This window comes from Mobula hypostoma, chromosome 4 (assembly GCF_963921235.1).
Source record: "Mobula hypostoma chromosome 4, sMobHyp1.1, whole genome shotgun sequence".
Lineage (NCBI taxonomy): Eukaryota > Metazoa > Chordata > Chondrichthyes > Myliobatiformes > Myliobatidae > Mobula > Mobula hypostoma.
In genome coordinates, this window is record NC_086100.1 from 717,938 (window position 1) to 730,918 (window position 12,981).

Consider the following 12,981-nt stretch of genomic DNA (forward strand, 5'->3'; position numbering starts at 1 on the left):
TAGGTAATACTATTGATGCTTCAGACTACATGGGTGCTGTGCATGAACAGCTGGTTTGAGGTGTGTGGCAGCTGCTCGCCTTTTTCAGCTCCCAAATGGAAGTAAAGCTTCTTGGTCACCATCTGGCTGTTCCCCGTTTTCAGTCTCTTAGGGTCACCATTCATAGTGTTTGTTGACCACAAGCCCCTTGTGCATGCAATGACCAAAATATCAGACCCTTGATCTGCACGACTGGAGTGCCTACATATCTGAGTTCACAACTGATATTCAATATATCAAAGGGAAAAATAATGCCCTGGCCAATTGTCTGTCATGACCAACCATTGAGATTGTACACATAGGAGTTGATTATACCAACATGGCAGCCAACCAAGTTACTGATCCAGGCGTCCTGGTTTACTGAAATGCAGTCATGGGCCTGCGATTGGCTGACATAAAATTCAGGGAAGCTGGAGTTTCTTTCCTGTGTGATGTCTCAACAGGCTGCCCTCACCCCATTGCGTTCACAAACTGGAGACATACTGTTTCCAACTCCATACATGGTCTCTCACAACCAGGCCAGAAGGCCTCACAGAAACTGGTTACACTGAAGTTTGTTTGGCATGGCGTACGTGATTGGACTACAGCCCGTGTGGAGAGCCAGCGGGCAAAAATTAACCGTCATGTTCAGGCGCCATTGGCAACTTTTGAGATCCCTGAGCGACGGTTCGACCATGTCCATGTGGACATTGTTGGTCCCCTTCCCCCTCGTGCGGTTTCACGCACCTTCCTACCATGGTGGACTGTACCACAGATAGCCAGAGGTTGTCCCTCTAGCATCGATGACGGCTGCAGACGTGGCTCGGGCGTTCATCTCCACCTGGGTTGCTTGGTTTGGTACCCCAGCTGATATTTCCACTGACCACGGTCCTCAATTCATATCAGACCTCTGGGTCAGAACCTCAACATTAGGCTACATCACATCACGGCATATCACCCGTGGCCCAATGGCCTATGTGAGCAGTTTCACCACTCCTTAAAGGCTTCCTTGACCGATGAGTGTTGGCACGTCCTTCTCCCATGGGTCCTGTGTAGCTCTGTGTAGACTTCCAAAAGAGGACCTGCAGTCATCCGTTGAGAGTTGGTATATGAGCAGCCATTTGAGTAGCAGGTGATTTCATTCCTGATGCCTTGTCCGCCCGGCGGCCTCTCAACAGCATTCCACCCTCAATTCCTCTTCACCTATTCCTACCTGCTATCATAGTGAGCAGCACTGTCGATCTACATTCCGCCTTGTTTGTTTTCATCCACCATGACACACACCAGCATCCCCCTAGGTACCCTTACGATGGCCCATTCCATGTTTTGGAAAGGGGAGAAAAGACTTTTATGATAGATAAGAGGGGTAAACCTGAACGCATTTCATTAGATTGCCTTAAACCAGCCCAAGATTTGAAGTATACCACTGGCATGCCCCTGGTGTCACCAGATGATCATGTGTATCTGGCTCTGGATGAGCCAGAGGCACCTGTGGTTCCTCCACCCATTGAACGTAAGACCCAAGCTCCAGATAAGCCACAATACTGGTTTTAGTGAATTATGTTGGGACCTGTGTCGGGAGTGATAGTATTGAGAAAGAGGAAAACTGAAATAAATCAAAGATAGCGTGCAACAGTGATTATAGAAAGGACAGGCAGGAGATGAGGCTTAATCACAGCCAGTGGCATGAGTTACAGGACAAAAGAGGCGTGGTGCAGTTAAAACAGAAAGCAATAAATACTAGACTGAAGCTGTTATATTTGAGTGCAAGCAGCATAAGGAATAAAATGGACAATCTTGAAATTCAGCTACAGATTGGCAAATATGACGCTGTGGCCATCTCTGAAACTTGGCTGAAGAATGGCTGCTATTGGGAGCCGAATGTCTAAGGATATACAGTGTATCGGAAAAATTGGTTAGTATGCAGAGGGGGTGGTGTGGCTCTGTGTATAAGAAATAATATTAAATCATTTGAAAGAGATGAATAGGATTGGAAGGTGTAGAGTCTCTATGGGTTGAGTTCAGAAATGGCAAGGGTAAAAGGACACTAATGGCAGTTCTATACAGGCCTCCAGACAGCAGCCGGGATATGGATTACAAATTACAGCTTCTTCTTCTTCATGTGCCTTGCGTGTTACACGTTTGGGCGATCATGGCTTTCCACATCGAACGATCCCATGCAGCGTCAATGATATCTCGCACACTTAGATCTGTTAGTTCTTTCACAGTGTCCATATATTTTCTTCTTTGCTTTCCTCTTCCGTGTTTCCCAGGGATACGGCCTTGTAATGTAAGGCATTCTATTTCTCCCTTTCTGATGACATGGGCCAGGAATTTAAGTTTCCTCTCATTTAATGTTTTCATTAAAAATCTTTTTGTTGGAGTACTGTCTCATTAGTTACCCTATCTCTATATGATATTTTCAGCATTCTTCTAAGAAACCACATTTCTGTTGCTTCTAAGTTTCTTTGGAGTTCTGGTGTTATAGTCCATGTTTCGGAAGCATACAGCAAGGTTGACCAGATGTAACATTTTAGTAGCCTAAGCCTTGTTGTTATAGAAATGTGTCTGTTGGTAAAAATGGCTTTCATTTTTTGGAAGTTGGTTTTGGCAATGCCAATTCTTCTTTTTATTTCTACTTTACTTCTAGCATCTTGTGATAGAAAGCTACCAAGGTAATTAAAGCCGGTCTCTTGTTCAATCTCTTGGTTACCGATGTTGGGAGTATCCTGCTGTTTTGATATTACCATACATTTGTTTTATTTTACAGTTGATGGTAGACCAAAATCTGCACTTGTTTGTACTACTTTGTCTAGGAGGATTTGTAGGTCTTCTGCAGCACTTGCTATTAGGGTGGTATCGTCTGCATATCTTATATTGCTGATGTTAACACTTCCAATTTTTATCCCATCTAGGTCTTCTATTTCTCTGAGAATCATTTTACTATAGATATTAAATAATTCCAGTGAGGCAATGCATCCCTGTCTAACTCCTCTTTGAATTTTAGTCCAACTGCTTATATTATCATCAATTTTTACTACCACCATTTGGTTCCAATATAAATTTTGAAGCAGTTGTTGGTCCCTTCCGTCAATGTTTAGTTTAGTGAGAATTTGAAATAATTTTTCATGTTGCACTTTGTCGAATGCTTTAGTGAAATCAATAAAACATAAAAAGACATCATTTTGATATTCAATTGCCCTTTCTGAAAGCATTCGTAGTATGAAAATTGCGTTCCTAGTTCCTCTATCCTCAATAACCCCACATTGCAGTTTAGAAGTTTCTGGTCTTAACTTGTTTTTATTTCGACTCAGAACAATTCTCAACAAAATCTTTATTATGTGATTCATAAGACTGATTGTTCTATAATTTTCGCAGTCAATCGTTCCAGGAATTTTTGGCAGAGTTATAAATACTGATTTCAAGAGATCGTCAGGCAATACACCAGACCCATATACGCCACTAAACAGTTCAGAAAGAATATCTATGCCCAGATCTTCTAGGGCTTGTATCATTTCCACTGAAATTTCATCAGGTTCAGTGGCTTTACCATGTTTCATGCTTTTCATTGCTTTAGTTATTTCTTCTTTGGTAATAGGTGGGCCAGAATTAGGGTGTTTAATATCTGGGGTTTCCCCTCTATTATCCTCAAACAGCTGCTCTATATACTGAATCCACCTCTCACATACTTTATCTGGATCTGTCTGCTGATCTTATGCATTCTGTAGAGGTTTTCTTAATTCCAGTAATTTCCTTAATTTTCTTGTGCATTTCTTTGCTGTTGTTAATATGGCCTTCTACTTCATTGCATTTTTGATTCAGCCATTCTTCCTTTGCAATATTGCACAATTGTCTGGTCTGTCTGTCTAGCTCTCTGTATTCCACTTCATTATTCTTCACTAACCTTCTTTGTTCCATCAGATCTAGAATTTCTTGGGTTATCCACCCCTTGTTGGTGTGTTGGATTTCTTGTACTGGGATTATCTCCTCTGCTAATTGCTGTATAGCATATTTAAATCTGTCCCAAATGGGTGTTGTTACGTTTTCATTGAGGTGTTCTTCTACAGCTGTCTTGAATTGTTGCTTAAGTATTCTATCTTTTGAAGTTCTCCCAACATATACATCTTTCTCTTTTTCCCACATTTCAGTTTCTTTAATTTTGTTTTAATGGTAGCTATTACTGGATGGTGATCTGAACCACAGTCTGCTCCTCGGTAGGCTTCAGAATTTGTGATATTATTTCTAAAGCGTTTATTGATGGTAATGAAATTACAGCAGGAGATAGAAAAGGCATGTCAGAAAGGCAATGTCATGATAGTCATTGGGGATTTTAACATGAGAGTGGATTGGGAAAATCAGGTCAGCACTAGACCTTAAGAGAGAGAATTTGTAGAATGTCTACGGGATGGCTTTTTACAAGAGCTTGTTGTTGAGCCCACTAGGGGATCGGCTGTGCTGGATTGGGTGTTGTGTAATGATCTGGACTTGATGAGAGCTTAAGGTTGAGGAACCCTTAGTGAACAGTGATCACAATATGAACGAGTTCACATTGGAACTTGAGAGGGAAAAAATAAAATCTAGTGTTTCTGTATTTCAGTGGAATAAAGGAAATCACAATGGCATGAGAGGGAAACTGGCTGAAGTTGACTGAAAAGGGACATTTGCAGGAAGTACAGCAGAGCAGCAATGGCTGGAGTTTCTGTGAAAAATGAGGGAAGTGTAAGATAGATATAGTCCAAATAAGAAATTTTCAAAGGGAAGAAGGACACTACCGTGGCTGACAAGTGAAGTCAGAGCCAAAATAAAAGCAGAAGAGATGGCATACAAGGGAGCCAGAACTGGTGGGAAGACAGAGGATTGGGAAGCTTTTAAAAACTTGCAGAGGGAGACTAAGAAGGTCATTAGGAAGGAAAAGATGAATTATAAGAGGAAGTTGGCGACTAATATCAAAAAAGCTACTAAAAGCTTTTTTAAGTATGTAAAGAGTATAAGAGAGTCGAGGGTAGATATAGGACCAATACAAAATGACATTGAATATATTGTAATGAGAGATGCAGAGATGGCGGAGGAACTGAAGTGTATTTTGCATCAGTCTTCACAGTGGAAGACGTCTGCAGTATACCGGACATTAAAGAGTGTCAGGGAACTGAAGTTTGTGCAGTGAAAATTATGACTGAGAAGGTGCTCAGGAAGCCTAATGGTCTGAGGGTAGATAAATCTCCTTGACCTGATGGAGTGCACCCTCGAGTTTTGAAGGAAGTAGCTGGAGAAATTGCAAGGGAATTAACAATGATCTGTCAAGAATTGATAGATTCTGGCATTGTACCAGATGACTAGAAAATTGCAAAAGTTACTCTGCTAATTAAAGGTGGGAGGCAGCAGAAAGGAATCTATAGACTTGTTAGCCTGACATCAGTGGTTGGGAAGTTGATGGAATCAATTGTAAGAGATGAGATTATGGAGTACCTGGAGGCACATGACAAGATAGGCCAAATTCAGCATGGTTTGCTGAAAGGAAAAACCTGCCTGACAAACCTACTGCAATTTTTTAAGGAAATTACAAGCAGGGTAGACAAAGAAGATGTAGGAGATGTGTTGTACTTGGATATTCAGGAGGCCTTTGTTAAGGTGCTGCGCATGAATCTGCTTGGCAAGATAAGAGCCCATGGAATTACAGAGAAGTTACTGACATGGGTGGAGCATTGGCTGGTCAGCAGAAAACAAGAGTAGGAATAAAGGGATCCTATTCTGGCTGGCTGTTGGTTACCAGTGGAGTTCCACAGGGGTCGGTGTTGGGACCGCTGCTTTTTACGATGTATGTCAATGATTTGGACTACAGTATTAATGGATTTGTTGCTAATTTTGCCAATGATACAAAGATAAGTGGAGAAGTGGATAGTGTTGAGGAAGCGGAGAGCCTGCAGAAAGACTTAGATAGTTTAGGAGAATGGACAAAGAAGTGGCAAATAAATACCAATGTTGGAAAGTGCATGGTTATGCACTTTGGTGGAAGAAATAAACGTGCAGACTATTATTTAGAAGGGGAGAGAATTCAAAATGCAGAGATGCAAAGGGACTTGGGAGTACTTGTGCAGGATAATCTAAAGGTTAACCTTCAGGTTGAGCCAGTTGTGGAGACAGTGAATGCAATGTTGGCATTGATTTCCAGAGGTATAGAATATAAGAACAGGGATGTGATGTTGAGGCTCTGTAAGGCATTTGTGCAGTTTTGCACTCCTTATTTTAGAAAGGATATACTGACATTGGAGAGGGTTCAGAGAAGATTCACAAGAATGATTCCAGGAATGAAAGGGTTACCATGAGAAGAACGCCTGACAGCTCTTGGGCTGTATTCCCTTGGAGTTCAAGAGAATGAGGGGGGATCTTGTAGAAACATTCCGAATGTTAAAAGGCCTGAACAGGTTAGATATGGCAAGCAACACACATCAAAGTTGCTGGTGAATGCAGCAGGCCAGGCAGCATCTCTAGGAAGAGGTACAATCGACGTTTCAGGCCGAGACCCTTCGTCTCGGCCTGAAACGTCAACTGTACCTCTTCCTAGAGATGCTGCCTGGCCTGCTGCATTCACCAGCAACTTTGATGTGTGTTGCTTGAATTTTCAGCATCTGCAGTATTCCTGTTGTTTGGATATGGCAAAGATATTTCCCATGGTAGGGGATTAGAAACCATAGAAACTACAGCACAGAAACAGGCCTTTTGGCCCTTCTTGGCTGTGCCGAACCACTTTCTGCCTAGTCCCACTGACCTGCACACGGACCATATCCCTCCATACACCACCCATCCATTTATCTGTCCAATTTATTCTTAAATGTTAAAAAAGAACCCGCATTTACCACCTCGTCTGGCAGCTCATTCCATACTCCCACCACTCTTTGTGTGAAGAAGCCCCTGCTAATGTTCCCTTTAAACTTCTTCCCCCCTCACCCTAAACCCATGTCCTCTGGTTTTTTTCTCCCCTTGCCTCAGTGGAAAAAGCCTGCTTGCATTCACTCTATCTATACCCATCATAATTTTATATACCTCTATCAAATCTCCCCTCATTCTTCTACGCCCCAGGGAATAAAGTCCTAACCTATTCAACCTTTCTCTGTAACTGAGTTTCTCAAGTCCCGGCAACATCCTTATAAACCTTCTCTGCACTCTTTCAACCTTATTTATATCCTTCCTGTAATTTGGTGACCAAAACTGAACACAATACTCCAGATTCGGCCTCACCAATGCCTTATACAACCTCATCATAACATTCCAGCTCTTATACTCAATACTTTGATTAATAAAGGCCAATGTACCAAAAGCTCTCTTTACGACCCTATCTACCTGTGACGCCACTTTTAGGGAATTTTGTATCTGTATTCCCAGATCCCTCTGTTCCACTGCACTCCTCAGTGCCTTACCATTAACCCTGTATGTTCTACATTGGTTTGTCCTTCCAACGTGCAATACCTCACACTTGTCAGTATTAAACTCCATCTGCCATTTTTTAGCCCATTTTTCCATCTGGTCCAAGTCCCTCTGCAGGCTCTGAAAACCTTCCTCACTATCTACTACACCTCCAAACTTTGTATCATCAGCAAACTTGCTGATCCAATTTACCACATTATCATCCAGATCATTGATATAGATGACAAATAACAATGGACCCAGCACTGATCCCTGTGGCACACCACTAGTCACAGGCCTCCACTCACAGAAGCAATTCTCTACCACCACTCTGTGGCTTCTTCCATCGAGCCAACGTCTAATCCAATTTACCACCTCTCCATGTATACCTAGCGACTGAATTTTCCTAACTAACCTCCCATGCGGGACCTTGTCAAAGGCCTTACTGAAGTCCATGTAGACAATATCCACTGCCTTCCCTTCATCCACTTTCCTGGTAACCTCCTCGAAAATCTCCAATAGATTGGTCAAACATGACCTACCACGCACAAAGCCATGTTGACTCTCCCTAATAAGTCCCAGTCTATCCAAATGCTTGTAGATTCTGTCTCTTAGTACTCCCTCCAATAACTTACCTACTACTGACGTTAAACTCACCGGCCTATAATTTCCCAGATTACTTTTCGATCCTTTTTTAAACAACGGAACAACATGAGCCACTCTCCAATCCTCCGGCACCTCACCCGTAGACAGCGACATTTTAAATATTTCTGCCAGGGCCCCTGCAATTTCAACACTAGTCTCCTTCAAGGTCCAAGGGAACACCCTGTCAGGTCCCGGGGATTTACCCACTTTAATTTTCTTCAAGACAGCAAGGACCTCCTCCTTTTCGATCTGTACAGTTTCCATGATCTCACTACTTGTATCCCTTAACTCCATAGACTTCATGCCAGCTTCCTTAGTAAATACAGACGCAAAATACCTATTTAAGATCTCCCCCATTTCCTTTGCTTCCGCACATAGCCGACCACTCTGATCTTCAAGAGGACCAATTTTATCCCTTACAATCCTTTTGCTCTTAATATACCTGTAAAAGCTCTTTGGATTATCCTTCACTTTGACTGCCAAGGCAACCTCATGTCTTCTTTTAGCCCTCCTGATTTCTTTCTTATGTATTTTCTTGCACTTCTCAAGCACCTTATTTACTCCCTGCTTCCTATACACGTCATACAACCCCCTCTTCTTCTTTATCAGAGTTGCAATATCCCTTGAGAACCAAGGTTCCTCATTCCTATTCACTTTGCCTTTAATACTGACAGGAACATACAAGTTCTGCACTCTCAAAATTTCTGCTTTGAAGGCTTCCCACCTACCGATCACATCCATGCCAGAGAACAACCTGTCCCAATCCACGCTTTTTAGATCCTTTCTCATTTCTTCAAATTTGGCCTTCTTCCAGTTAAGAACCTCAACCCTAGGACCAGATCTATCCTTGTCCATGATCAAGTTGAAACTAATGGTGTTATGATCACTGGAACCAAAGTGCTCCCCTACACACACTTCTGTCACTTGTCCTAACTCGTTTCCTAACAGGAGATCCAATATTGCATCCCCTCTAGTTGGTCCCTCTATATATTGATTTAGAAAACTTTCCTGAACACATTTTACAAACTCTAAACCATCTAGACCCCTAACAGTATGGGAGACCCAATCAATATATGGAAAATTAAAATCCCCTACCACCACAACTTTATGTTTCCTGCAGTTGTCTGCTATCTCTCTGCAGATTTGCACTTCCAATTCTCTTTGACTATTGGGTGGTCTGTAATACAATCCCACTAATGTGGCCATACCTTTCCTGGACAATATTCTAGGACAAGATGGCACGACTTCAGGATTGAAAGATGTCCATTTAGAACAGAGATGTGGAGAAATTACTTTAGTCAAAGGGTGGTAAATCTGTGGAATTTGTTGCCACGAGCGGCTGTGGAGGCCAAGTCATAGGGTGTATTTAAGGAAGAGATAGATAGGTTCTTGATTAGCCAGGGCATCAAAGAGTATGGGGTGAAGGGGAGTGGGGATGACCAGAAGAATTAGATCAGTCATGATTGAATGGTGGAGCAGACTCGATGGGCCGAATCACCTACTTCTGCTCCTATATCTTATTGTCTTATGGTCTTATGTGTAACGTAATTGGGAGAAATATACATAATTCACAACCACCAACATTAAATTGAGAGGCTGGTCTGATGTGATGATGGTGTTACGTAAAAAATTTTGGTGCACTTTTGTGTTTAGATTTTGGAGTTCAATAAAATTTGTTACGAGTTTCATTGAACATAAAATGCATCACTTTGTGAAAACTTACAGCCATTTATAGACAGCAATAAATGTTTATTGATCAGACTGCACTTGGGGTATTGTGAGCAGTTTTTGGCCCCTTATCTAAGAAAAAGATGTGCTGAAAAAGGGTCCAGAGGAAGCTCATAAGAATTGTTCCAGGAATGAAAGTGTTAATGTATGTGGGCTCGTGGCCAAGTGGTTTAAGCATTGGACTAGTGACCTGAAGGACGTGAGTTCGAGCCCCAGCCGAGGGAACGTGTTGTGTCATTGAGCAAGGCACTTAATCACACATTGCTCTGCAACGACACTGGTGCCAAGCTGTATGGGTCCTAATGCCCTTCCCTTGGACAACATTGGAGTCGTGGAGAGGGGAGACTTGCAGCATGGGCAACTGCTGGTCTTCCATACAATCTTGCCCAGGCCTGCACCCTGGAGAGTGAAGACTTTCCAGGCACAGATCCATGGTCTCGCAAAATTAATGGATGCCTTAAATGAGGAGTGTTTGATAGCTCTGAGCCTGAACTCACAGGAATTTAAAAAATTAAGGGGTAATCTTCTTGAAACCTATCGAATAGATAGAGGCCTTGAGAGAGTGGATGTGGAGAGGATGCTTCTGATATTGGGGGAGTCTAGTACCAGAAGGGACATTCTCAGAATAGAGGATGTCCATTTGGAACAGATATGAGGATGAATTTCTAAAGTGATGAATATGTGGAATTCATCATCACGGGCAGAAGTGGAGGCCAAGTCATTGTGTGTATTTAAAGTGGATGTATAACTGTTGCAGTTTTCTGCTTTTAGACTCCTATAACTTGGACTTGTTAGTTACTGGTTAGGTTACAAGTGTTAAATTCAGTTATCATTCAACCATACATGAATACCGATGAATGTAGCCAAATGAATCAACGTTACTCTGGGGCCAAGGGGCAAAATACAGTACCAACAGTCACGCACAACACAAGGCATATATAGCACCTGTAAGATTTAAGTAAGTTTGGGAGAGAACAGAGAAAATTTACAAAGATGTTGGTGGGTATGGAGGACTTGAGTTATAAGGAAAGACTGAACACGTTATGACTTCATTCCTTGGAATGTAGAAGACTGAGAAGAGATTTGATAGAGATATACACAATTATGAGGGGTATAGACAAGGTAAATGCAAGCAGGCTTTTTACACTGAAGTTGGGTGGGACTACTACTAGAAGTCATGGGTTGAGAGTGAAAGGTGAAAACTTTAAGGGGAGCATACTTTATACTTTATTGTCGCCAAACAATTGATACTAGAACGTGCAATCATCACAGCGATATCCCTGGCCTTCAGCATTATCATGGAAAAGGATAGAATCAGAGAGGACAGGAAAATTTTTAATTGGGGAAGGGCAAATTATGAGGCTATAAGGCTAGAACTTGCAGGTGTGAATTGGGATGATATTTTTGCAGGGAAATGTACTATGGACATGTGGTCGACGTTTAGAGATCTCTTGCGGGATGTTAGGGATAAATTTGTCCTGGTGAGGAAGATAAAGAATGGTAGGGTGAAGGAACCATGGGTGACAAGTGAGGTGGAAAATCTAGTCAGGTGGAAGAAGGCAGCATACATGAGGTTTAGGAAGCAAGGATCAGATGGGTCTATTGAGGAATATAGGGAAGCAAGAAAGGAGCTTAAGAAGGGGCTGGGAAGAGCAAGAAGGGGGCATGAGAAGGCCTTGGCGAGTAGGGTAAAGGAAAACCCCAAGGCATTCTTCAATTATCTGAAGAAAAAAAGGATGACAGGAGTGAAGGTAGGACCGATTAGAGATAAAGGTGGGAAGATGTGCCTGGAGGCTGTGGAAGTGAGTGAGGTCCTCAATGAATACTTCTCTTCGGTATTCACCAATGAGAGGGAACTTGATGATGGTGAGGACAATATGAGTGAGGTTGATGTTCTGGAGCATGTTGATATTAAGGGAGAGGAGGTGTTGGAGTTGTTAAAATACATTAGGACAGATAAGTGCCCGGGGCCTGACGGAATATTGCCCAGGCTGCTCCACGAGGCGAGAGAAGAGATTGCTGAGCCTCTGGCTAGGATCTTTACGTCCTCATTGTCAACGGGAATGGTACCGGAGGACTGGAGGGAGGCAAATGTTGTCCCCTTGTTCAAAAATGGTAGTAGGGATAGTCCGGGTAATTATAGACCAGTGAGCCTTATGTCTGCGGTGGGAAAGCTGTTGGAAAAGATTCTTAGAGATAGGATCTATAGGCATTTAGAGAATCATGGTCTGATCAGGGACAGTCAGCATGGCTTTGTGAAGGGCAGATCGTGTCTAACAAGCCTGATAGAGTTCTTTGAGGAGGTGACCAGGCATATAGATGAGGGTAGTGCAGTGGATGTGATCTATATGGATTTTAGTAAGGCATTTGACAAGGTTCCACATGGTAGGCTTATTCAGAAAGTTAGAAGGCGTGGAATCCAGGGAAGTTTGGCCAGGTGGATTCAGAATTGACTTGCCTGCAGAAGGCAGAGGGTGGTGGTGGAGGGAGTACATTTAGATTGGAGGATTGTGACTAGTGGTGTCCCACAAGGATCTGTTCTGGGACCTCTACTTTTCGTGATTTTTATTAATGACCTGGATGTGAGGGTAGAAGGGTGGGTTGGCAAGTTTGCAGACAACACAAAGGTTGGTGGTGTTGTAGATAGTGTAGAGGATTGTCAAAGATTGCAGAGAGACATTGATAGGATGCAGAAGTGGGCTGAGAAATGGCAGATGGAGTTCAACCCGGAGAAGTGTGAGGTGGTACACTTTGGAAGGACAAACTCCAAGGCAGAGTACAAAGTAAATGGCAGGATACTTGGTAGTGTGAAGGAGCAGAGGGATCTCGGGGTACATGTCCACAGATCCCTGAAAGTTGCCTCACAGGTGGATAGGGTAGTTAAGAAAGGTTATGGGGTGTTAGCTTTCATAAGTCGAGGGATAGAGTTTAAGAGTCGCAATGTAATGATGCAGCTCTATAAAACTCTGGTTAGGCCACACTTGGAGTACTGTGTCCAGTTCTGGTCACCTCTCTATAGGAAGGATGTGGAAGCACTGGAAAGGGTACAGAGGAGATTTACCAGGATGCTGCCTGGTTTAGAAAGTATGCATTATGATCAGAGATTAAGGGAGCTAGGGCTTTACTCTTTGGAGAGAAGGAGGATGAGAGGAGACATGATAGAGGTGTACAAGATAATAAGAGGAATAG

General features: G+C 42.6%; 1 protein-coding gene across 2 annotated transcripts in view; it reads right to left on the reverse strand.

The window, feature by feature from the left end:
* Nucleotides 1-12,981, reverse strand: part of mynn (myoneurin) — a 467,776-nt gene that overhangs the window by 187,927 nt on the left and 266,868 nt on the right. The gene's annotated exons all lie outside the window — the stretch shown is intronic.